The following is a 26,498-nucleotide window of genomic DNA, read 5'->3' on the forward strand; positions in this document are numbered from 1 at the left end:
ATCCCTTTTTATGGCAGGAATTATTTCGGCAAATTTACTTTTGTACCGGGGATCTAAGAGTGTGGCAACCCAGTAGTCGAGATTACTTCGAATTCTGCAATCTGAGGGTCATGTTGCAGGTAGTGCAGCAAGAAGGCACTCATGTGTCTTGCGCATCCAGGAGGACCAAGTCCTTGTTGTGTTGGTAGCGAGGTAAGAATCATGCTTCTTTCCTCTGCCCTCTCCCCCCAACCTCGCACAACAGAAATGTGATCAAGGTCTCCCTCATCTGATGAGTCTTCCATGCCCATCGCCAGTTCATCCTCCACTTCTTCCTCGGCTCCTACACCTTCCTCAACAGTTTGGCTGCTACCATGCGCCCTGTTTAATCCCTCTCCCCCACCCTCCCATGCCTGCCTCCTTGGTGCTGCCAACCGTCTGGACCTTGGAGATGTTATCCCTTCCGCATACGACTCCTCCTCTACTTCCTCCACCTCCTCTTGTCCGACCACCTGACTCTGAATTCTGTTTAATGTCTGCTCCAGCATGTAAATCACCGGAATAGTTATGCTGATAATGGCATCGTCGTCAGCACTAAACATCTTCGTCGCCATTTCAAAACTGTGCAGAAAGGTGTGTGGCGCCCCTGAGGGTGCAGTCACCACAGAGTTACTGCATCTCACCCAGAGGTGTGGTATCTCACCCTCAGGTAAGGAAGGCGTATGGCTCGGGACCCTAACACCTGCATCCAACACATACCCGCAGTGGGGTTAGGGCGAGATTGCTCCTAAGGGAGAGCACAGTCCCAGGTCCCTAGCTGATGGGAGGATCCTATGTAGTGGGTGCTTAGGGGAGCAGCTTAGGGGAGCACATGACAGGGAGAGTATAAATAGGAAGCCATCTTAGAAAGAGCAAGCCAGTCAGAGGAGGAAAAGTGACAGGAGCAGAGGCTCGGCATGAGCTCTGCTCCGGATGCGGGCCTAGCCTGGGAGGCCCAGGACTGAAGGAGAGAAGAGAGGAGTGGGAGCAGGAAGGCTCCAGGAACCGAAGGGACCCTAGGGCTACGGGCCATGCAGAAGGCCACCTGTACTCCCGCTGCTACCAGGAGGTAGAGGGGTCAGGCCAGATAAGGGGAACCGGTCCCTCAACTAGAGGAGAAACAGCAAGGCTCAACTAGAAACCGGAGGCTGCAGCATTTCATGTACTGCAGGCAAAAGTCCACACCAGTCTCACTAAGAAGGTAGCCACATAGGACCCAGGGGACGGAACACAAGTCGCCCGCCAAGGCCCGAGGATACCGGATAGAAGTGTCACTGGGTGTGAGGTGCAGGGAGAAGGCCAGAGAAAGGACACACAGAAGGGGGTCCTGCTAAGTACTCCGGAGCTATCTGGGGTTGGACTGAGCCCCTCACTGAGTACGCACAGCACGACAGGTGAGATAGCTCTGGTACCTGTAATCTGGACTGCAACAACTGTGAGTAAAGATCTTGGGACTGCATCACACGGACTCTGTGTTCATTACTGACTCCCTGCACTACAACCACCATCATCCACCCACACTGCCCTGAAGCTACACTCTTCCTGTGGTGAGTAATAATACCATTGCAGCAAAACCACCAGCTTCAGAGGACTGTTCCACAGCGGCAGCCCCTTTGGCCGCACTCCACAGGTGGCGTAGTCGGACATTATAAAATCCATATATACAAATTACCGTTGGATTGACCGCCCTGGGTCACGGACCGGGTCACCGCCACAGTGACTACAACCCCCAGCGTCTACCGGCCCGGCTCCGGGTACCCCACGGCCCAGGGGGCGCGTCAACTTCATAGGTCCCTGATCTGAGACCACTCCTGCTGTGTGATTTGCCCCACCTCTGGATCTCGTTGGCCCAGGCTATACGTCAGAAACTATTGCACCAGGGCTTGTCGGTGCTGCCACAGTCGCTGCAACATGTGCAGAGTTGAATTCCACCATGTCGGCACATCGCATTTCAGCCGGTGAACTGGCAGGCCCAACGACTTCTGTAGAGATGTAAGTCGTTGAGCTGCGGGATGCGAACGGTGGAAGTGAGCACACAGCGACCGTGCCCTCTGCAGAAGGCCATCTAGTCCGGGATAGTGGGCTAAAAATTTATGGACAACCAGGTTCAACACGTGAGCCATACAAGGCACGTGTGTAACATTGCCCCGGCGAAGGGCCGCACCCAGGTTTGCAGCATTGTCGCACACGGCCTTCCCTGGTTGCAGGTCCAGTGGAGACAACCATTCATGAAACTGGGTCTCCAGAGCTGACCACAAGTCCTCAGCTGTGTGACTCACATTTCCCAGACATTTCAAAGTAAACACTGATGCCGTTGAGCCCTGCTGCCAGCATAGTAAGGAGGTGCGCAGTTAGAAAGCAGGTGGCATTACCAGACAGGCTTTGGGTGCAGGTGGAGGACCGAGAGGAGGTTGAGGAGGCAGAAGCAGTGGAGGAACTTCTAGATAAAGAGGATTGACGTACAACTCGCAGGGACGGCAAGACTTGGACAGCAGCCCTTGTCCTGCTGTCACCATAGTTACCCAGTGCCCTGTCAGCGACATGTAACGCCCCTGTCCATGCCTACTCGTCCAAGTGTCTGTGGTGAAATGCACCCTGTCACACACAGAGTTTCTCAAAGAAGCGGCGATGTTGTGTGCGACATGCTGGTGGAGCGCAGGCACACCTTTCTTTGAGAAGTAGTGCCGACTGGGCATCTGGTACTGGGGCACTGCGACGGACATAAGGTCTCAAATATCCACTGTGTCCTCCAGGCGGAAAGGCAGCATTTCTGTAGCCAAGAGCTTGCAGATGGTGAAATTCAACCTCTTAGCTTTCTCATGGCTAGGAGGAAATGGTCTTTTACTTGTCCACATCTGAGGGACCGAGGGCTGGCTGTTGTGCTTTGAAGGGGTTGAGTAGGGTGTCCCTGGCAAACTGCCGGTCTGTGAGGAAGATGCAGGCGGACATGTTAGGTTGCCTTGATCCAAAGGTGGTGCTCTCGATGTCAGAGAGCTCTCAACACCAGCAGGTGTTTCCACTTCCCAATGAACTGACGACCTGCCAATCACACTGGCTGTTGCAGGTAAAGAGGTGGCAGGTCTGCGTCCAAAAACATGTGTGACTGCTGTCCCCCCAGTCACAGAGGATGAAGAGGCCGCGGATGCACAAGATGGGGCAGACGGTGGTTGGCCAAGCCTGCTAGGCCGCATTGTAGCACAGTGAGCTTCCCACTGCAACTTATGCTTCATATCCATGTGACGGTACATGCATGAAGTACTCAAACTATGGATTTTTTGGCCTCTACTTAGCTTTTGGTGACAAATATTACAGATAACACGAGTTGGGTCATCCTTATCGATCTGAATAAATGCCCAGGCTATGCAAGGCTTAGAGCCCATGCGACCTGAAGAGCCACTACAACTTGTGGTCAGAGGCGGAGTTGTGGTTGAGGATGCAGTTGTTGACGTGCTTCCAGTACTCCGTCTCTGTCCAGGAAGGCGCAACCTAACCTCGTCGTCAATAGCATCTGTGACGCCCCGCTGCGCTTGGTATCACAGATCCTAGAAGAGTGTATTGATGGAATCCTCCACAAGAGGCCCCCATAAACATTCACACATCTCCACCTTCCACCTCAGACCAGCAGAGGGAGCCCGTTAGGGATATAAATAGGGAAGGTGGAGCTAGGCAGTTCAGTTCCTCTGAAGAGTTCCTGCAGTAGAGAAGCCTAAGAGAGGTCAGTCTGCAGTGGAGCTCAGTCTAGTCTAGAGAACTCAGTTAATAGTTCAGCAGTGGAGCACGAGGCTCCTGCTAGCTAGATTCAGGGAGCCCAGATAGAGCTTAAGGTGTGCCGGCGTCATAAGATCGGTGAAGCGCGTCAAGCTGCCGTTAGTGTGTATAGCCTATTGAGGGCCCGAGTAGGCCGAAGGCGAGTGGCGAGTTAGTACATAAGGGGCAGAGGAGCTTAAACAGCTCACCCCGAAGCATTTACCGGACACCGTATCCGAGCTTACCGGGATCTCTATGACCCAGTAAGGCATAACCGGAATCCCTGGAGAACTACAAGTCCCAGGATCGCTAAGGTGCTGATACGTAACAGAGCCAGGAGACGCTTAGGCCCCGCATACTGGGAGCGTGAACTTCAAGAGAAGGCCCTACCACAAGGTCAGCCAGCGCAGGACAGAGACAAAGTTAGGCCTAGCTCCAGGCAGGTCAGAAACTTACTGCGCAGAGGCAAGAAACAGGAGGCCCTACACCCGCTCATTGGGGAGGATCCTGATATGCACCCTTCACCCTACAGTGCTCCAGGATGTGCCTGAATTTCCTCCAGTAAAAGGTACTGAAGTGACTACCGTGTCCGTTTCCGTTCTTGCTCTGACCCAGCTGGGTCTCGCCTGTCCTGCATTCCCCCTGCATACGCTGCCCTGAGACCTAGCTCCACCTGTGGGGAGCTATACCATCGAGCTGCCTTATCACGGGCCTCAGTGGACTGCTGCAGTGCTGGTGCTTCTCACCAGATACCACAGGTGGTGTCACAAACTCTTATAAAATTAACAATTATCCACCCTTTTAAAGAGTGACCCCAGGGTACGGGCCAGGGAGCCGACCACCGCGACATCCCAAAGGCCAGGCAAAGGCCCGGGTGACCTCATCGACTGGCTGACTGTGGGTTGACAGTAAGTGGGATCTCCAACCTTGTCATCATCACCCTGTGTGTTATCACACCCGTCGTCCTCAAAGCCAACCTCTTCCTGCCCTGACCGAAAAGTCAAGTTGTCGCTCCAATCAGGTATTTGAGTCTCATCATCGTCTTCATCATTGTCTCCACCAACAGGAGTTACAGTTTGGGAATGAGGGTCTACATTATGCTCAGAACCTTCTTCATCTGGTCCTGGATCCAATTTATAAAGATTCTGGGCATCAGTGCAGATCATTTCCTCGTCTGAATTAACAGAAGCTCTGGAGCAGACCTCCGTTTCCCAGGCTATAGTATGAGTAAACAGCTGTGCAGACTCACCCATCTGTGTTACCCCATACTCAGACGGGCAGCTGGAGACTTGGGAGCTGTGAGGAAGCAAGTGCGATTGGGGTGACACCTCTGAGGACTGGAGTATTTGTGATGTTGAAGTTGAGGTGGAGGAGAGCTCACTTGAAGGAGCACTTGATATCCTCTGAAGCACCTGCTGTTTTTGTGCCTCATCTGGAATTTGTAGCGATGGGCGTGTCCGTAACAAAGGGATCGTATCACATTGTCCACGAAAAGAAGTCGACATGTTAGTTTGGCTGGAAGATGGTCTTTCTTCTGCAGATGTTACCCCCCCCCCACCGCGGGGGGCTCGACCCACCAGCGGACAGGCACCAGTATTAGGAGAGGGGGGCTGGCCGTCAGGGTCCACCGCGGCTCTGGCACAAACCCGGCGACACGGAGGTGGCACGGGCAGGAGCGGACTGAACGTGTCGGCTTCTCACTTTTTGGATTTTAGAAGGGCATGACATGCCTATATCTGTGTCTCCCCCTCCTTTTACTCCTCCACCTCTTTTCTTTTCGCATGACTATATGTACTTGTCACTTTTCCATGTGTTAGTTATGTCTTCTGAGCAGTTTGTCAGCTTTTGGACACCTTTGAAGGTGTTTTCTATGTGTTTCTATGTGTTTTTGTTTGCCTGCCATTGGTTTTAACGGTGTTCGAAGGTGTTCGACGAACAGTTCGACGAACAGTTCGGCGAACACACGGGTGTTCGACGAACCGAACCGAACTCGAACACTACGGGGGTGGCTCAACACTAATCTACACTGCTCAAAAAAATAAAGGCAACACTCAAATAACACATCCTAGATCTGAATGAATGAAATATTCTCATTGAATAATTTGTTCTGTACAAAGTTGAATGTGCTGACAACAAAATCACACAAAAATCTTCAATGGAAATCAAATTTATTAACCAATGGAGGCCTGGATTTGGAGTCACCCCCAAAATTAAAGTGGAAAAACACATTACAGGCTGATCCAACTTTGATGTAATGTCCCTAAAACAAGTCAAAATGAGGCTCAGTATTGTGTGTGGCCTCCACGTGCCTTTATGACCTCCCTACAATGCCTGGGCATGCTCCTGATGAGGTTGCGGGTGGTCTCCTATGGGATCTTCTCCCAGACCTGGACTGAAAAATCCGCCAACTCTTGGACAGTCTGTGGTGCAACGTGACGTTGGTGGATGGAGCGAGACATGATGTCCCAGATGTGCTCAATTTAGGTCTGGGGAACAGGCAGGCCAGTCCATATCTTCAATGCCTTTATCTTGCAGCAACTGCTGACACACTTCAGCCACATGAGGTCTGGCATTGTCCTGTATTAGGAGGAACCCAGGGCCAACCGCACCAGCATATGGTCTCACCAGGGGTCTGAGGATTTCATCTCGGTACCTAATGGCAGTCAGGCTACCTCTGGTGAGCACATGGAGGGCTGTGCGGCCCTCAAAAAAAATGTCACCCCACAAATTACTGACCCACTGCCAAACCAGTCATGCTGAACGATGTTGCAGGCAATAGATCACTCTCCATGGCATCTACAGACTCTGTCACGTCTGTCGCATGTGCTCAGTGTTAACCTGCTTTCATCTGTGAAGAGCACAGGGCGCTAGTGGCGACTTTGCCAATCCTGGTATTCTGTGGCAAATGCCAAGCGTCCTGCACGGTGTTGGGCTGTGAGCACAACCCCCATCTGTAGATGTCGGGCCCTCATACCACCCTCATGGAGTCGGTTTCTAACCATTTGTGCAGACGCATGCACATTTGTGGCCTGCTGGAGGTCATTTTGCAGGGTTCTGGCAGTGCTTCTCCTGTTCCTCCTTGCACAATGGCGAAGGTAGCGGTCTTGCTGCTTGGTTGTTGCCCTCCTATGGCCCCCTCCACGTCTCCTGGTGTACTGGCCTGTCTCCTGGTAGCACCTCCAGCCTCTGGACACTACACTGACAGACACAGCATACCTTCTTGCCACAGCTCGCATTGATGTGCCATCCTGGATGAGCTGCACTACCTGAGCAACTTGGGTGGGTTGTAGATTCCGTCTCATGCTACCACAAGTGTGAAAGCACAACCAGCATTCAAAAGTGACTAAAACATCAGCCAGAAAGCATTGGTACTGAGATGTGGTCTGTGGTCCCCACATGCAGAACCACTCCTTTATTGAGGGTGTCTTGATAATTGCCAATAATTTCCATTTATTGTCTATTCCATTTGCACAATAGCATGTGAAATTGATTGTCAATCAGTGTTGCTTCCTAAGTGGACAGTTTAATTTCACAGAAGTTTGATTTACTTGGAGTTATATTCTGTTGTTTAAGTGTTCTCTTTATTATTTTGAGCAGTGTATTTATTGTAATAATCTAATCTCTTTTCTAATATACTGTATCTAATAAGTTTCTACCATTCCCTCTCTACTCTAACTAATTTATTTTTTTTAACAACTTCCTTTTTGATGTTGCTTCATTTAAGAATCCCCAGTGCATGCTGTCATACTAAAATGAGACGTCACCAGGGGACAAATGCTGCAGTCACTGTTGTAGCCTCTGTCCCCCTTCCTGAAATGAAATGTCATTAGTGATGTTCATTTCAGGGGCTGGGCTAATCCCTGCTCTACTGAGCTTGCAACAGGTGTCAATTCCAATGTATGCTCTGTAGGATCTTGTCACTGTGCAATATTCTTTTTAATACACAGCATCAGTGTACTCCCTCACTTGCCTTAATGAAAAGTGATGAGTCAGCAAGAGTGTGCACTGTCAGTGTGCATTGTAAGGAGATGACCCGGCAAGCAGGAAAAGCAGAGATCAGCCTGCCCCCAAAAACAACATCCCTTTTTAGAGGAACATGAACCTCATGTTTAGTTTTGTAAACTTTTGCCTAGAGGCATTAAATCAATGTTTTATTTTTGGATGTGTGGTCCATGTCTTTCTATATTTGTGGTATATTGTATGGCCGGTCCCCTCTTTATTTGTTTTACTTGGACCAGCAATCCTTCTATTTGGCTGAGGCATTTTTAATTAGCAGGAGAATGCTCTCAGTTCACATTCTAATAATATGTGGAAGGTGAGTTTTTCAGCTCCTTTCACTTGGTGTTGGTGCTCTTTGGCGGCAATTGTTGCCAATATGCTATGCCTGTTGGGAGGTGTGACCTGGAGTCATTGGAGACTTAGCCTCGCAGTTTGAGTGCTGTGAGGCATCAGATCGCCTGCCCTTCTGGTGTACTGGCAGGGTATGCGGGCTTTATAAAATCTGTTCAGAATGTTATTCTAAGAAACTCATGTTCAGATTTGTAAATTTTTATATAGCGGCATTATCAATATATGGTTGTTGGATTTACGGTCCATGTATTTCTCTACAGCTATGGTATATTTTCACTCTGACTACCTGCCTGACCCCCTGCCTGCATTACATCTATGTCCCCTTCCACATCCAATGGCTGATTATTGTCCACCTTTTCCTCCTCCAAATCATGCAGCCTATGACATGGACTTTGAGGGTCCCCAGCATACATGAGGCAGTAATGAAAAGGTGTAAATTGGTGGACTTCTTCCATCCTTTCCTTCATGCTGGTGAAAGTTTTTTCCACGATAAATAGTAGCAGAATAACATTTTTAATTCCACACTTGCCCCAAAAAACAAATGTTGTTGCCTCTTCAAAGGGTTTCAGTTGGCAACATGCATCCTTCACTAGCTGCTGATGTCAGATCTCAAAGTAACCCATGCTCTAGTTTGGCTGCTGCACCATATAGCCTGTCATGACTTTATATGGTTTATACAAATGCTGCAACATTTGTAGTGTCAAATTCCAGAAGACTGCGATGTCGCAAACCAGGTTGCGCGTTGTCAGGCAATTTTTTTTTGCTAAACCAAGAGGGAATGCTTTGCTCCATAAGAGCTATTGAAAAGGGCTGACATATTTCTGGCCATTGCCACCACCTTCCTCAAGCATTTATATTAGTGAAAGAAATATTACACTATTAAATTCAGGACATTGGGGATGCATGGAGAGTGAGTTGCAACAATTCTGAATTGCAGTTGATGGGAAGCAAGCCAGCGGGTGAGTTGTTGCTTGATGGACAACAGCAACTTATCTGCCTTATGGATTTTGGATCCTAGGCCTTAAAGTTGTAAAATAATTGGCAGCACTTTGCCTTGCATGAACAATAAGAAAGCAGTTGGTGTGTGAAATCAATGAAGGGCCCTGTATCTGTTGAGGATGGCATTGGGGAGAAGAGGTAGGAGTAAACAGATAACCACCACCTGACAGTGGAAATAAATGTAGCTTCCAATCGTGGAGACCTAACCACCAGTTCCAGATGTGGTTGTGCATTTCTGCTGCCGAAAACATTCACACAGCAGTGAAACTCATGTATTGTCCCTGGCCATAGTTTCTACTCCATGTATCTAGAGTGCAGTACATTTTGGAGCTTAAAGACAAGACTAGAGCACCATACATTCTCCTGCACTTAAGAACAGAGACCATGCACCGCTTTCTGTAAGAAATAATGAAGACTTTGTATCTTCCAGCAAGGTTGAGGACATATCATCATTTCATGACAAGCAGCTGAATCCAAAAGATGGTAAGGCAGCAACTGCACCACCAAATTGACAAGGTGCAAACCAGGAGCATACGTGTATTTCCTTAACACACAATCAAGGATATACAGTGGTGTGAAAAAGTGTTTGCCCACTTCCTGATTTCTTATTCGTTTGCATATTTGTCACACTTAAATGTTTCAGATCACAAAACAAATTTAAATATTAGACAAAGATAATAGTGATGAGCGAGCACTAAAATGCTCGAGTACTCGTTGCTCGGGTCGAGCAAATTGGAATACTCGGGTGCTCGACCCAAGCAACGAGCCCAATGTAAGTCTATGGGAAGCTCGAGTATTTTTCAGGCGGCTCCCCCCGGCGGTCTGCAGAGGGCCTAAAAATTGCTCAAATCGATGGGAACAGTGCTCAGATGACATGGGAACAGCATGGAGAAGACCCCTGGAAGCATTTCTGACTCCCAGGTCACTGCTGTCAGCAACATTGTCAGAGTATTACGCCACTTTTACGGACTCACAATAAAACATACAAAAAGGAAACCAAAATGGATTTTCCTGGGAAATATGTTAACGAACATCCTTTTCTGGGGATTGACTTGTATATAAGGCAAAATAAATAACTAAAACCAAAAATACTCCTCCACACCTTGGGCTATGTTCATGACTCGCCCAGAGGGATATGGGGGGCTCGGTACCCGGGCCTTTACCTTCTTGGGATGTCACGGCAGTCGGCTCCCGGGCCCGTACCCTGGGGTCACTCTTTAAAAGGGGTTTGTTGCTTGAAGGGATGAATAACAGTTTTGTCTCGTGACGCCACCTGTGGCTCCTGGTAATGGGTACCAGCGCTGCTGCAGACCTCCGGGGGTGATGGGATGGCAGCTGGGATGCTTCTGCTCCCCACAGGCGGAGCAGGCCCCCAGGGCAGGGTTGATGGAAGGGGTGCAGGTGAGAGGTGGCCCGGACGGGTCAGGGTGAATGACGGACACGCACACAGGGGATTCGCTACAGTACCTTTACTGGTGTAAACGGCAGGTATGGTCCAGGGTACTTAATAGGAATGGTGCACTTCTGGACTCTCCCCAGTGAGCGGGTAGTAGGCCTCCTGGTCCGTTGCTTCCTCTCTCTAAAGCTCCTGGCCAGCCTGGAACTAGGCCTAGCTTCTGTACTGTTTCACTCTCTCACCTGTCTGCTTGGTAGTAGAACATTTCTCTGGCTACCACTGTCCCTGGACGCTGGGGCCTTCGTGGTTCCTAGTTCTGTAAATGATGGTAGCTTTAGGTTGACCAGGGGTCTGGAATCCTCCTGGTATGCCGGTTATCCCTACTGGGTGTAGAGGACCCTGTAGGCGCGGACCCGGTGTCGGGCTTGTGTTCTGGGGTGAGCTTCAGATGCTCCTCTGCCCCCTTAACTCCTCTTTCCTCTCCTTGCCTCCAGCCACACTCCAGGCCCTCAGCACAGCAGCTCACGTGCTGCTTCTTCACTGATCTAAAGTGGCAGCACACTCTGCCTACCTAACTCCACCCTCCAGTATATATATCCCTAACAGGGCTCCCTCTGGTGGTATGAGGTGGAAAGGTGGAGGTGTCTGTGTGTAGTGAGGGCCTCTTGTGGAGAAGTCCGTCCATGCACCCTTTTAGGTCCTGTGGTACCTGTGTATAGCAGGGTGCCACATTCACACGTAGCATTTTTGATGCGTTTTTCCACTTTTGCATTGCTTTCAACCAAGACAAATGCATTCTCTGGGAAATGTCATTTTAACATTTTACAACCTTATCTGGCCATGTGGTGTGGGACACATCATCAGACACATGCATACAGGCTAAAAAGACATGGGAACATCATGGGGAAGACCTCTGAAAGCATTTCTGACTCCCAGGTAACTGCCTAAAAGTGTGCCCATCATAAGTGATCCTTTGCACATGCGAAGATGCCACCCGCCATGCACCTGTCGTTGCAGACTTGCAGCAATCACCGTCCACGTCCTTGTCCCAGTGCAGCATTCAGTTGTCCCTACCCCATTCCTTGGAATGCAAGTGCAATTATGCAGCCAGCCACCCACCCTCCCACAGGCTGCAATACTATACTGCCAAATTTTTGACAGCTGCCTGCATTTGAAATGTGGCATTTTAGGCTCGTGGAGGCGTAAGCTGTCCACAATCTTATGGCGGCAGTAACCGGGTATCCATACTCGATCCCCAGTCGCCACTATTTTTCCCGGTATCGTCTCCGCCTTCCACAAGCATGGGTTCCACAACACTACCCGTGCCCAGCCCAGTGCACTTACTTGGAAGGACCGCCTAACCACAAACACGTGGACAGGTGAATGTGGCCAGGGACGGTACGGAGCCAGTCCACAGCTTTTTTTGCTGAGTTGTATTTCACCACAGCCATATTCTTTAGTTTGGTGAAAGGAATTGGGAACCATATCTACCCAGCTGTCATTTCCTGTTAGAACCCTCCTGTTAGTTTTTTTTCTATTTTGTGGTCACGTGACCTGCTGCCTATTTATTCCAGCTCCACCCTTCTGGCTTTGCTGGACTTCAGTGTTACTTTGACTCTTAATCTAGCCAGGTGTTTTGTACCTATCTCTATAGTTTGCTTTGTCCTTGGACCTCTAAGTATTTTTGTCTGTTTGTCTTTTTTCTCCGCTACAACTTCTGCTAGGAGGTGTCCAATTTTGTCCCAGTCTTTAGTGCTTTTAGGGGCCCCTCCCTTATATCTATAGGCCTGCGTTAAGACTAGGTGAGGACGAAGGCGGGTCTGTTCACAAGTAGAGATGAGCGTTGTTCTACTCGAACTGTTCGCCAATCTCAAATTCGAGCTGTTTTGGGCGGTGTTCGAGCCGTTCGGCGAACACGAATGATTTGAGAAAAATTCGGCTGTTCGAGGTTATGTTCGATAACTGTTCGTGCACCAAAATCATAACTGGATTTTTTCTCAGTAATGATGAAAATTAATGTTAATACGCAGTTTGAGTGTACAGCGGGGTGGGGGGAGGGGCAGGGGATGGATCTCTGCAGGAATAATGAAGATCTCCATTTTTTTTTCTCTTTCCCGCATTTGCAGTGGGGAGGTGCAGTCTGTCAGCCTATCAGCAGCGCACACACGGAGCGTACTGCTGTTTTTCACACAAGCAAGGGCATGTGTCATTGGCAGTGTATGTCACATGTCCTTGCCCTATAAGACCAAGCCATTTTCCCCGTCGCCACCATTTTCTCACTGCTGCAGCTGCGTGTTAGACGGCACCGCTGTTGCTGTGTGCGCTATACCTTGTTAATTTCAAGCCAATTTTCGCACAAATCTACAGATAGCTTGGGAGTAGGGAATAGTTGTGATTGCAGTCCTTTTAAGGACTAGGTTACAGCATTTCCTACGACTTTTATCAGGCAGGTCTGTGCTCTTAAATAGATAGATTGTAGGAGTAAAGACTAATTGTAATTGCAGTCCTTTTCAGGACTAGGTTACATCAGTTCCTATCAGTTTTTGCCAGGCAGGTCTGTGCCAGTGCTGTGCAAGTTTTTTTCACAGCATTTGGCTGAAACTAGCAAAGCTAATCCTTTTTGGCCTATTGCAGAGTGTGTTAGTCAGTGGAGTAGCCTATCTGTGTTGCAAGATATACCTCCTGTGTATAGAATACCAATTTTTTTACTGCACCTAGTGAAGTAAAATCTTTTGGGCATAGCATCATTCTATTAGTCCATCTATACTGACCTCCATCAGGTTGCAAATTGAATATAATTTTTTTCTGCATCTAGCTCTGAAAAAATATTTGGGCTTCTAGCAGTGTGCGGGACTTGTTCTATTAGTGCATCTATACTGACCTCCATCAGGTTACAAACTGAATATAATTTTTTTCTGCATCTAGCTCTGAAAAAATATTTGGACTTCTAGCAGTGTGTGGGACTTTCTCTATTAGTCCATCTATACTGACCTCCATCAGGTTGCAAATTAAAAATAATTTTTATCTGCATCTACCTCTGAAAAAATATTTGGGCTTCTAGCTGTGTGTGGGACTTGTTCTATTAGTTCATCTATACTGACCTCCATCAGGTTGCAAACTGAATATAATTTTTTTCTGCATCTAGCTCTGAAAAAATATTTGGCCTTCTAGCAGTGTGTCGGACTTTCTCTATTAGTCCATCTATACTGACCTCCATCAGGTTGCAAATTAAAAATATTTTTTTTTCTGCATCTACCTCTGAAAAAATATTGGGCTTCTAGCTGTGTGTGGGACTTGTTCTATTAATCCATCTATACAGACCTCCATCAGGTTGCAAACTGAATATAATTTTTTTCTGCATCTAGCTCTGAAAAAATATATGGCCTTCTAGCAGTGTGTGGGACTTTCTCTATTAGTCCATCTATACTGACCTCCATCAGGTTGCAAATTAAAAATAATTTTTATCTGCATCTAGCTCTGAAAAAATATTTGGCCTTCTAGCAGTGTGTGGGACTTTCTCTATTAGTCCATCTATACTGACCTCCATCAGGTTGCAAATTAAAAATAATTTTTATCTGCATCTACCTCTGAAAAAATATTTGGGCTTCTAGCTGTGTGTGGGACTTGTTCTATTAGTCCATCTATACTGATCTCTATCAGGTTGCAAACTGAATATAATTTTTTTCTGCATCTAGCTCTGAAAAAATATTTGGCCTTCTAGCAGTGTGTGGGACTTTCTCTATTAGTCCATCTATACTGACCTCCATCAGGTTGCAAATTCAAAAAAATTTTATCTGCATCTAGCTCTGAAAAAATATTTGGCCTTCTAGCAGTGTGTGGGACTTTCTCTATTAGTCCATCTATACTGACCTCCATCAGGTTGCAAATTAAAAATAATTTTTATCTGCATCTACCTCTGAAAAAATATTTGGGCCTCTAGCTGTGTGTGGGACTTGTTCTATTAGTCCATCTATACTGACCTCCATCAGGTTGCAAACTGAATATAATTTTTTTCTGCATCTAGCTCTGAAAAAATATTTGGCCTTCTAGCAGTGTGTGGGACTTTCTCTATTAGTCCATCTATACTGACCTCCATCAAGTTGCAAACTGAATATATTTTTTTTCTGCATCTACCTCTGAAAAAATATTGGGCTTCTAGCTGTGTGTGGGACTTGTTCTATTAATCCATCTATACAGACCTCCATCAGGTTGCAAACTGAATATATTTTTTTTCTGCATCTACCTCTGAAAAAATATTGGGCTTCTAGCTGTGTGTGGGACTTGTTCTATTAATCCATCTATACAGACCTCCATCAGGTTGCAAACTGAATATATATTTTTTCTGCATCTACCTCTGAAAAAATATTGGGCTTCTAGCTGTGTGTGGGACTTGTTCTATTAATCCATCTATTCATACCTCCATCAGGTTGCAAACTGAAAATAATTTTTTTCTGCATCTAGCTCTGAAAAAATATTTGGCCTTCTAGCAGTGTGTGGGACTTTCTCTATTAGTCCATCTATACTGACCTCCATCAGGTTGCAAACTGAATATATTTTTTTTCTGCATCTACCTCTGAAAAAATATTTGGGCTTCTAGCTGTGTGTGGGACTTGTTCTATTAGTCCATCTATACTGAGCTCCATCAGGTTGCAAATCGAATATAATTTTTTTCTGCATCTAACCCAGCCAATAGTTTTTGCCTAATACCACAGTTTGGCCATACAGCTCTGCTCGGTTCCCATCCATTGTTTTTTTGTGCAAACAACTCCAGAGTTGTGAATTAGTTAACCACCAAAATGAGTGGAAAAAGGCCTGCTGCTGGTGGAAAGGGGAATAGGCGTGTTGGGAAGGGGAAAAAAGGTTGTGTCCGTGGGGTAGGTGTTAAAGCAACAGTAACATCTGCAGAAGAAAGACCATCTTCCAGCCAAACTAAAATGTCTACTTCTTTTAGCGGACAATGTGATAAGATCCCTTTCTTACGGCCACGCCAATCGCTACAAATTCCAGATGTGGCACAAAAACAGCAGGTGCTTCAACGGATATCAAGTGCTCCTTTAAGTGGGCTCTCCTCCACATCAACTTCAACATCACAAATACTCCAGTCCTCAAAGGTGTCACCCCAATCGCACTTGCTTCCTCTCTGCTCCCAAATCTCCAGCTGCCCGTCTGAGTATGAGGTAGAACAGATGGTTGAGTCTGCAGAGCTGTTTACTCATACTATAGCCTGGGAATCAGAGGTCGACTTCAGCGCTTCTGTGAATCCAGACGAGGAAATGATCTGCACTGATGCCCAGAATCTTTATGAGTCGGATCCAGGACCAGATGCAGAAGGTTCTGACCATAATGTAGACCCTCATTCCCAAACTGTAACTCCTGTTGGTGGAGACAATGAGGAAGATGATGATGAGACTCAAATACCTGATTGGAGCGACAACTTTAGTTTTTTGCCAGGGCAGGAACAGGTTGGCTCTGAGGACGACGGGTGTGATAACGCACAGGGTGATGATGATGAGGTTGGAGATCCCACTTACTGTCAACCCACAGTCAGCCAAGAGATGAGGTCAGCAGAGGAGGTGGAGGAAGATGCTAGTGACGAAGAGGTCAGGTTGCGCCTTCCTGGACAGAGACGTAGTACTGGAAGCACGTCAACAACTGCATCCTCAAACACAACTCTGCCTCTCACCACAAGTCGTGGTGGCTCTTCAGGTCGCATGGGTGCTAAGCCTTGCATAGCCTGGGCATTTTTTCAGATCGATAAAGATGACCCAACTCGTGTTATCTGTAACATTTGTCAGCAAAAGCTAAGTAGAGGCCAAAAAATACATAGTTTGAGTACTTCATGCATGAACCGGCACATGGACATGAAGCATAAGTTGCAGTGGGAAGCTCACTGTGCTACAATGCGGCCTAGCCGGCCGGGCCAACCACCGTCTGCCATATCTTGTGCATCCGCGGCCTCTTCATCCTCTGTGACTGGGGGGACAGCAGTCACACCTGTTTTGGGGCGCAGACCTGCCACCTCTTTACCCGCAACAGCCAGCGTGATTGGCAGGTCATCATTTTCTTTGGAAGTGGTAACACCAGCTGGTGTTGAGCGCTGTCCGACATCGATAGCACCACCTTTGGATCAAGGCAACCTAACATGTCCGCCTGCATCTTCCTCACAGACCGGCAGTTTGCCGGGGACACCCTTATCAACCCCGTCTAAGCACAATAGCCAGCCCTCGGTCCCTCGTATGTGGACAAGTAAAAGACCATTTCCTCCTAGCCATGAGAAAGCTAAGAGGTTGAATTTCACCATCTGCAAGCTCTTGGCTACAGAAATGCTGCCTTTCCGCCTGGTGGACACAGAGGATTTTCGAGACCTTATGTCCGTCGCAGTGCCCCAGTACCAGATGCCCAGTCGGCACTACTTCTCAAAGAAAGGTGTGCCTGCGCTCCACCAGCATGTCGCACACAACATCACCGCTTCTTTGAGAAACGCTGTGTGTGACAGGGTGCATTTCACCACAGACACTTGGACGAGTAGGCATGGACAGGGGCGTTACATGTCGCTGACTGGGCACTGGGTAACTATGGTGACAGCAGGACAAGGGGCTGCTGTCCAAGTCTTGCCGTCCCCACGAGTTGTGCGTCAATCCTCTTTATGTCAAAGTTCCTCCACTGCTTCTGCCTCCTCAACCTCCTCTCGGTCTTCCACCTGCACCCAAAGCCTGTCTGGTCATGCCACAAGCTTTCTAACTGCGCAGAAGGGATCCTGCACACCTCCTTACTATGCTGGCAGTAGGGCTCAACGTCATCAGGCGGTTTTTACTTTGAAATGTCTGGGAAATGTGAGTCACACAGCTGAGGAGTTGTGGTCAGCTCTGGAGAACCAATTTCATGAATGGTTGTCTCCACTGGACCTGAAACCAGGGAAGGCCGTGTGCGACAATGCTGCAAACCTGGGTGCGGCCCTTCGCCGGGGCAATGTCACACACGTGCCTTGTATGGCTCACGTGTTGAACCTGGTTGTCCAGCAATTTTTAGCCCACTATCCCAGACTAGATGGCCTTCTGCAGAGGGCACGGTCGCTGTGTGCTCACTTCCGCCGTTCGCATCCTGCAGCTCAGCGACTTACATCTCTACAGAAGTCGTTGGGCCTGCCACTTCACCGGCTAAAATGCGATGTGCCTACCCGGTGGAATTCAACTCTGCATATGTTGCAGCGACTGTGGCAGCACCGACAAGCCCTGGTGCAATACGTTCTGACGTATAGCCTGGGCCAACGAGAGCCAGAGGTGGGGCAAATCACGCTGGAGGAGTGGTCTCAGATCAGGGACCTATGCACCCTTCTGCACAGTTTTGAAATGGCGACGAAGATGTTTAGTTCTGGTGATGCCATTATCAGCATGACTATTCCGGTGATTTACAGGCTGGAGCACATGTTAAACAGAATTCGGAGTCAGGTGGTGGCACAAGAGGAGGTGGAGGAAGTAGAGGAGGAGGAGTTGTATGCGGAAGGGCTAACATCTGCAAGGTCCAGACGGTCGGCAGCACCAAGGCGGCAGGCATGTGAGGGTGGGGGAGAGGGTTTTACCAGGGCGCATGGTAGCAGCCAAACTAGTGAGGAAGGTGCAGGAGCCCAGGAAGAAGTGGAGGACAAACTGATGGAAGACTCATCAGATGAGGGAGACCTTGATCACATTTCTGTTGTGCGAGGTTGGGGGGAGAGAACAGAGGAAGGAAGCATGATTGTTACCTCGCCACCAACACAACAGGGACTTGGTGCTCCTGGATGCGCAACACACATGAGTGCCTTCTTGCTGCACTACCTGCAACATGACCCTCGAATTGTGAGAATTAGAAATAATCTTGACTACTGGGTTGCCACACTGTTAGATCCCCGGTACAAAAGTAAATTTGCTGAAATTATTCCTGCCATAGAAAGGGATGCACGCATGCAGGAGTATCAGCAGAGACTGTTGCAGAATCTTACATGTGCTTTTCCACAAAACACCAGTGGTGCACGTAGTGAATCTCACAGTTCCAACTTGCCAACCATGGGACCGTCAAGTGTTCAGCACTCAAACCGTAACAGAACCACAGTATCTGCTGGTAACATCAATTTTGCGGAATCATTTCACCACTTTTTTAGCCCATCCTTTGCAAGGCCACAGGAGACAAGAAGTCTGACACATAGTCAACGCCTAGAGACGTTGGTACAGGAGTATCTCCAAGTAAACATTGAAGCCATGACTGTGTCACTGGACCCTTGCTCTTTTTGGGCTTCCAATCTGGATAAATGGCCGGAGCTAGCCACTTACGCCTTGGAGATCTTGTCATGCCCCGCAGCCAGCGTTCTGTCTGAACGTGTGTTCAGCGCTGCTGGTGGTGTGCTGACAGATAAGCGCACGCGGCTCTCCACTGATAATGTAGACAGACTCACGTTCATAAAGATGAACAAATCATGGATCCGAAACGACTTTTCTACCCCTGTGTCATCCTGGGGAGAGTAAAAGCTTGATGATTGGTTAAAATCACCCTACCAACCGTTTTAAGCTTTCAAATTACTAATCATGTTTATCTGTATCTTGGCTGGAAAATAATTTGGGCTTTGTAGCAGTGTGCAGCACTGATTCTATTAGGCCATCTATAATAAGCTCCACCAGATTTAAAATTACTAATCATGTTTATCTGTATCTTGGCTGGAAAATAATTTGGGCTTTGTAGCAGTGTGCAGCACTGATCCTATTAGGCCATCTATACTAAGCTCCACCAGATTTAAAATTAATAATAATTTTTAGCTGCATCTAGCCCGGAAAATAATTTTGGGGCTCCGAGATGCGCAAGACACATAAGTGCCTTCTTGCTGCACTACCTGCAACATGACCCTCATATTGTCAGAATTCGAAGTAATCATGACTACTGGGTTGCCACACTCTTAAATCCCCCAAACTTTTCGATCAACCTTTTCATTTTAATAAAGACCAAAAAAATGGTCATTTTTGAAATTATAAGCATTAGCAGGTTATTAGAAACTGAAATCAAACAGTTTTCAACTCAAAACTTTATTCTAGGTGATGTTACATTTTCACATAGGACCCCTTGTTCGAAAGGAGCTTCTGAACTCTCTCGTCCATTGAATTTGTCAGGTTTTGGATGGTTTCTGCTTCAATTGTTTTGCATGAGGACAGAATACCCTCCCAGAGCTGTTGCTTAGATGTGAACTACCTCCCGCCATCATAGACACTCCTTTTGATGATGCTCCAGAGGTTCTGAATGGGGTAGAGGTCAGGGGAGCATGGGGGTCACACCATAAGTTTGTCCCCTTTTATGCCCATATCAGCCAGAGATGCAGATGTTTTATGTGCAGCATGAGATGGTGCATTATCATGCAAAAAAATGATCTTGCTGTGAAATACACGGTTCTTCTTCTTGAACCATGGCAGGAAGTGCTGTTTGAGAAAATCCACATACATTATGGAGTTCATCTTTAGCGCCTTCAGGGATCCTAAAGGGGATGACAATCTCTCTCCCCATGATTCCAGCCCAAAACATTACTCCACTTCCTCCTTGTTGGCGCTGTAGCCGTGCTTGCGTGGGGTGTCCATTAGAGATGAGCGTTGTTCTACTCGAACTGTTCGCCAATCTCAAATTCGAGCTGTTTTGGGCGGTGTTCGAGCCGTTCAGCGAACACGAACAATTTGAGAAAAATTCGGCTGTTCGAGGTTATGTTCGATAACTGTTCGTGCACCAAAATCATAACTGGATTTTTTCTCAGTAATGATGAAAATTAATGTTAATACGCAGTTTGAGTATACAGCGGGGTGGGGGGAGGGGCAGGGGATGGATCTCTGCAGGAACAATGAAGATCTCCATTTTTTTTTTCTCTTTCCCGCATTTACAGTGGGGAGGTGCAATCTGTCAGCCTATCAGCAGCGCACACACGGAGCGAAGTGCTTTTTTTCACACAAGCAAGGGCATGTGTCATTGGCAGTGTATGTCACATGTCCTTGCCCTATAAGACCAAGCCATTTTCCCCGTTGCCACCATTTTCTCACTGCTGCAGCTGCGTGTTAGACGGCACCGCTGTTGCTGTGTGCGCTATACCTTGTTAATTTCAAGCCAATTTTCGCACAAATCTACAGATAGCTTGGGAGTAGGGAATAGTTGTGATTGCAGTCCTTTTAAGGACTAGGTTACAGCATTTCCTATGACTTTTATCAGGCAGGTCTGTGCTCTTAAATAGATAGGTTGTGGGAGTAAAGACTAATTGTAATTGGAGTCCTTTTCAGGACTAGGTTACATCAGTTCCTATCAGTTTTTGCCAGGCAGGTCTGTGCCAGTGCTGTGCAAGTTTTTTTCACAACATTTGGCTGAATCTAGCAAAGCTAATCCTTTTTGGCCTATTGCAGAGTGTGTTAGTCAGTGGAGTAGCCTATCTGTGTTGCAAGATATACCACCTGTGTATAGAATACCAATTTTTTTACTGCACCTAGTGAAGTAAATTCTTTTGGGCATAGCATCATTCTATTAGTCCATCTATACTGACCTCCATCAGGTTGCAAATTGAATATAATTTTTTTCTGCATCTAGCTCTAAAAAAATATTGGGCTTCTAGCTGTGTGTGGGACTTGTTGTATTAGTCCATCTATACTGACCTCCATCAGGTTGCAAACTGAATATATTTTTTTCTGCATCTACCTCTGAAAAAATATTGGGCTTCTAGCTGTGCGTGGGACTTGTTCTATTAATCCATCTATACAGACCTCCATCAGGTTGCAAACTGAATATATTTTTTTCTGCATCTACCTCTGAAAAAATATTGGGCTTCTAGCTGTGTGTGGGACTTGTTGTATTAGTCCATCTAAAGTGACCTCCATCAGGTTGCAAATTAAAAATAATTTTTATCTGCATCTACAGTACCTCTGAAAAAATATTTGGGCTTCTAGCTGTGTGTGGGACTTGTTCTATTAGTACATCTATACTGACCTCCATCAGGTTGCAAATTGAATATAATTTTTATCTGCATCTAGCTCTGAAAAAATATTTGGCCTTCTAGCAGTTTGTGGGACTTTCTCTATTAGTCCATCTATACTGACCTCCATCAGGTTGCAAATTAAAAATAATTTTTATCTGCATCTACCTCTGAAAAAATATTGGGCTTCTAGCTGTGTGTGGGACTTGTTGTATTAGTCCATCTATACTGACCTCCATCAGGTTGCAAACTGAATATATTTTTTTCTGCATCTACCTCTGAAAAAATATTGGGCTTCTAGCTGTGTGTGGGACTTGTTCTATTAATCCATCTATACAGACCTCCATCAGGTTGCAAACTGAATATATTTTTTTCTGCATCTACCTCTGAAAAAATATTGGGCTTCTAGCTGTGTGTGGGACTTGTTGTATTAGTCCATCTATACTGACCTTCATCAGGTTGCAAACTGAATATATTTTTTTCTGCATCTACCTCTGAAAAAATATTGGGCCTTCTAGCAGTGTGTGGGACTTTCTCTATTAGTCCATCTATACTGACCTCCATCAGGTTGCAAATTCAAAATAATTTTTTGTCTGCATCTAGCTCTGAAAAAATATTGGGCTTCTAGCTGTGTGTGGGACTTGTTGTATTAGTCCATCTATACTGACCTCCATCAGGTTGCAAATAAAAAATAATTTTTATCTGCATCTACAGTACCTCTGAAAAAATATTTGGGCTTCTAGCTGTGTGTGGGACTTGTTCTATTAGTCCATCTATACTGACCTCCATCAGGTTGCAAATTGAATATAATTTTTATCTGCATCTAGCTCTGAAAAAATATTTGGCCTTCTAGCAGTGTGTGGGACTTTCTCTATTAGTCCATCTATACTGACCTCCATCAGGTTGCAAATTGAATATAATTTTTATCTGCATCTAGCTCTGAAAAAATATTTGGCCTTCTAGCAGTGTGTGGGACTTTCTCTATTAGTCCATCTATACTGACCTCCATCAGGTTGCAAATTAAAAATAATTTTTATCTGCATCTACCTCTGAAAAAATATTTGGGCTTCTAGCAGTGTGTGGGACTCATTGTATTAGGCCATCTATACCAAGCTCCACCAGCTTTGAAATTAATAATAATTTTTAGCTGCATCTAGCCCTGAAAATAATTTTTCCCAATAGTGGTAGCAATAGAAATATGGGGCGCGCGCCTGGCTAACAAAAATATACGCTTCATAACACAAAACACCAGCCTAGCGCACTGCATTAATAAGATGGCATCATCGTCTCTCCCAGTGCTAGGCCTACTACGCAGGCTAGTATTCCTGTGCTCAAAACACAATGTATGGGTCCGCGCTAGCCACTATGCTGAGGGGTATAAAGCTGCTGCTAACGCTTTATAACAATTCAATTGGCAGATTTTCACAGAGCTCTTCCACAACGCCCACCCATCGGGCAACAGTTGCCCACCCTCCCTATGGGATCTAGTGGCGAATAGTTGATGCCATTAATCAGAGCGTCAGTTGCCCCATCAACGTGGCAAGCATACGGTAAGGCATGGGAAGAGTGGACACGACTAGTAGCAGGCAGACGGGTTGACCAATGTGAACAAGCTAGATCACAAGTCACCATAGAATTTATCCACCAGCTAATGATGAGGGTCATATCAGGGGCGTCAGCGCAGCGGTGTCTGACCGGAGTAGCATTTCACTTCCAACTACTGAATTGGGGAGATGTGACAAAGATTCATCATCAGACAATCCATATAAGGGTGGAAAAGGGGTCAGCCAAGTCAGGAATGTAGACGTCCCGTCCCGTGTCACTAAAACTGATTTCTCACATCTTATCCCTAACACCATTAACATGACACTCACAATTTGAAGCAACACTAATGTCTACTGCATTTGTGATCGCCTTCTTCGGGGCGCTATGTATAAGCGAATTAGTCCCTCAATCCAAAATTACCACCAGTGGACGCTTATTACACCAGGAAGTAGTCATAGCCAATAATGTAATACGTGTATGCATACACCAATCGAAAACGGTTCCAGCGGGCAGGAGTACTTGGGTACTTCTACAACCCACAAGCGGTACACTGAGTCGGGTAACAATAGTAAAAACATATCTAACCATCAGATCACAAAGTAATTTCTTCGTATCATACATTGATGGAACGCCATTATCAAGATACCTGTTCCAAGCTATATTTAATAAATGCATAACATCGGCAGGGAACCACCTCAAAGATTACGGGACACACTCATTCCGCATAGGTGCGGCCACGGAAGCAGCAAGAGCAGGACTGTCAGAAACGGAAGTTCAGAGGATAGGGAGATGGCGATCCACGTGTTTGGCGAGATACATAAGACCGGACTTGTTATCCTAACGTGGTTTGTTTCTTTTACAGGTGACGCTAAGCCAACAGTGTGAGTGATAGGCCACTCGTATATACACTGTGTTCCAAATTATTATGCAAATAACATTTTCTCAGATTTTACCAAATTACCTATATGAATTGCAGTCATTGTAATTTTCCAGTCAAATAAGTATTAGAGTACAATTGAAAGGTTTTTGTACAAACTGCCTATGATAACAGTATATTTTTTAAAAAATAAAAAATTCAAACTGCACTCAAAATGCATGTTCCAAATTATTATGCAGAGCAGAGTTTTCAACCTTTTCATTTTAGTAAAGAACAAAAAAATGGTCATTTTTGAAATTATAAGCATTAGCAGGTTATTACAAACTGAAATCAAACAGTTTTCAACTCAAAACTTTATTCTAGGTGATGTTACATTTGCGCATAGGACCGCTTGTTCGAAAGAAGCTTTTGAACTCTCTCGTCCATTGAATTTGTCAGGTTTTGGATGGTTTCTGCTTCAATTGTTTTGCATGAGGACAGAATACCCTCCCAGAGCTGTTGCTTAGATGTGAACTGCCTCCCGCCATCATAGACACTCCTTTTGATGATGCTCCAGAGGTTCTCAATGGGGTTGAGGTCAGGTAAGCATGGGTGCCACACCATAAGTTTGTCCCCTTTTATGCCCATAGCAGCCAGAGATGCAGATGTGTTATGTGCAGCATGAGACGGGGCATTATCATGCATGAAATGATCTCGATGGTCCAGATGGGTGGAGTGGAGGATGGCTGGTTGATGGACATCCCATGCAAACACGGCTACGGTGCTAACAAGGAGGAGGTGGAGTAATGTTTTGGGCTGGAATCATGACGAGAGAGATTGTCGGCCCTTTTAGGATCCCTGAAGGGGTAAAGATGAACTCCATAATGTATGTTGAGTTTCTCAAACAGCACTTCCTTCCATGGTTCATGAAGAAGAACCGTGCATTCCGCAGCAAGATCATTTTCATGCATGATAATGCCCCGTCTCATGCTGCACATAACACATCTGCATCTCTGGCTGCTATGGGCATAAAAGGGGACAAACTTATGGTGTGGCACCCATGCTCCCCTGACCTCAACCCCATTGAGAACCTCTGGAGCATCATCAAAAGGAGTGTCTATGATGGCGGGAGGCAGTTCACATCTAAGCAACAGCTCTGGGAGGGTATTCTGTCCTCATGCAAAACAATTGAATCAGAAACCATCCAAAACCTGACAAATTCAATGGACGAGAGAGTTCAGGAGCTTCTTTCGAACAAGCGGTCCTATGTGCAAATGTAACATCACCTAGAATAAAGATTTGAGTTGAAAACTGTTTGATTTCAGTTTGTAATAACCTGCTAATGCTTATAATTTCAAAAATGACCATTTTTTGTTCTTTACTAAAATGAAAAGGTTGAAAACTCTGCTGTGCATAATAATTTGGAACATGCATTTTGAGTGCAGTTTGAATTTTTTATTTTTTAAAAAATATACTGTTATCATAGGCAGTTTGTACAAAAACCTTTCAATTGTACTCTAATAGTTATTTGACTGGAAAATTACAATGACTGCAATTCATATAGGTAATTTGGGAAAATCTGAGAAAATATTATTTGCATAATAATTTGTAACACAGTGTATATTGGGCACAAAAAAGGGCGAAAGTCCGCCCAGGCGGGAGGAAATTAGAGTTTCATAACACATATTTCAACTGGAGAGGTATTAGTGGCCTGCTATGGCCACAGGTACTAATGGAGGTAATCAAGGTAGGGAGAGAGGCAAGAGGTCCGGTCATCTTAGTTATACAGGCCGGGGGAAACAACCTAGGTCATCACAAGAGCGCATAACTAATGGCAATAATGAAACTAGACACTGAGCGCTTCAGAGAATTTTTCACAAAATAAGCTATAGAATGGTCAGAGATTGTGCCGATAGCGGTATGGCAAGGTGCGCGAGACATCACGGCCATCGAATGGACAAGGCGGGTAATAAATGTTCGGATGGCAAAATTTAGAAGAGACAGAGGCGGTGTAGTGATACGACACCGACAACTGGAAGGAGATAAAGCAGGCCTCATACGGCCCGACGTTGTTCACTTAATAGATATTGGACTGGACATATTCCTGTCAGGACTCCAGGACGGAGTGGAACAAGCGTTAAGAGTGATGGGTGGGGGTCAGAGTCCTGCATACGAGTACGCTGGATCCTCCGTGGCCTGGAAATAGAAAGGACATGTTGGAGAGTTACACTTGTTGGCCAACTTGCCGGAGTGGGGACCCAGGGCATGCTGCAACAAGCTGAATTATTTTAGAAATAAAATGCCTTTCTAATGGAATGAGTATAAAGAGTTAATAAAGCTGTGACCGATCCTCACCCATCCAGTTGTAAGAGTTACATTATTGGGTTGTCCATGAAAGGGGGGCGGTAGGGGGGCTGAGCATCTGGGTTTGGTTGGGGGTCCCCACAGTCTGCCTAGGCTAGATTAATTTAAAAATTCTTATTAGATACACAGGCGGTGCAGCTTGCTTCGCAGCTGGGCTACTACGCCCAAAGTATTGCCTAGGCTAGATGCAGTTAAAAATTCTACGCTGACTAGCAGACACTGAAGATTTGGAGCAGACCTCTGAGTAAACAGCTCTTCAGACT

Source organism: Phyllobates terribilis, unplaced genomic scaffold, assembly GCF_046119375.1.
Source record: "Phyllobates terribilis strain yellow unplaced genomic scaffold, ASM4611937v1 Scaffold_4__5_contigs__length_816908805, whole genome shotgun sequence".
NCBI lineage: Eukaryota > Metazoa > Chordata > Amphibia > Anura > Dendrobatidae > Phyllobates > Phyllobates terribilis.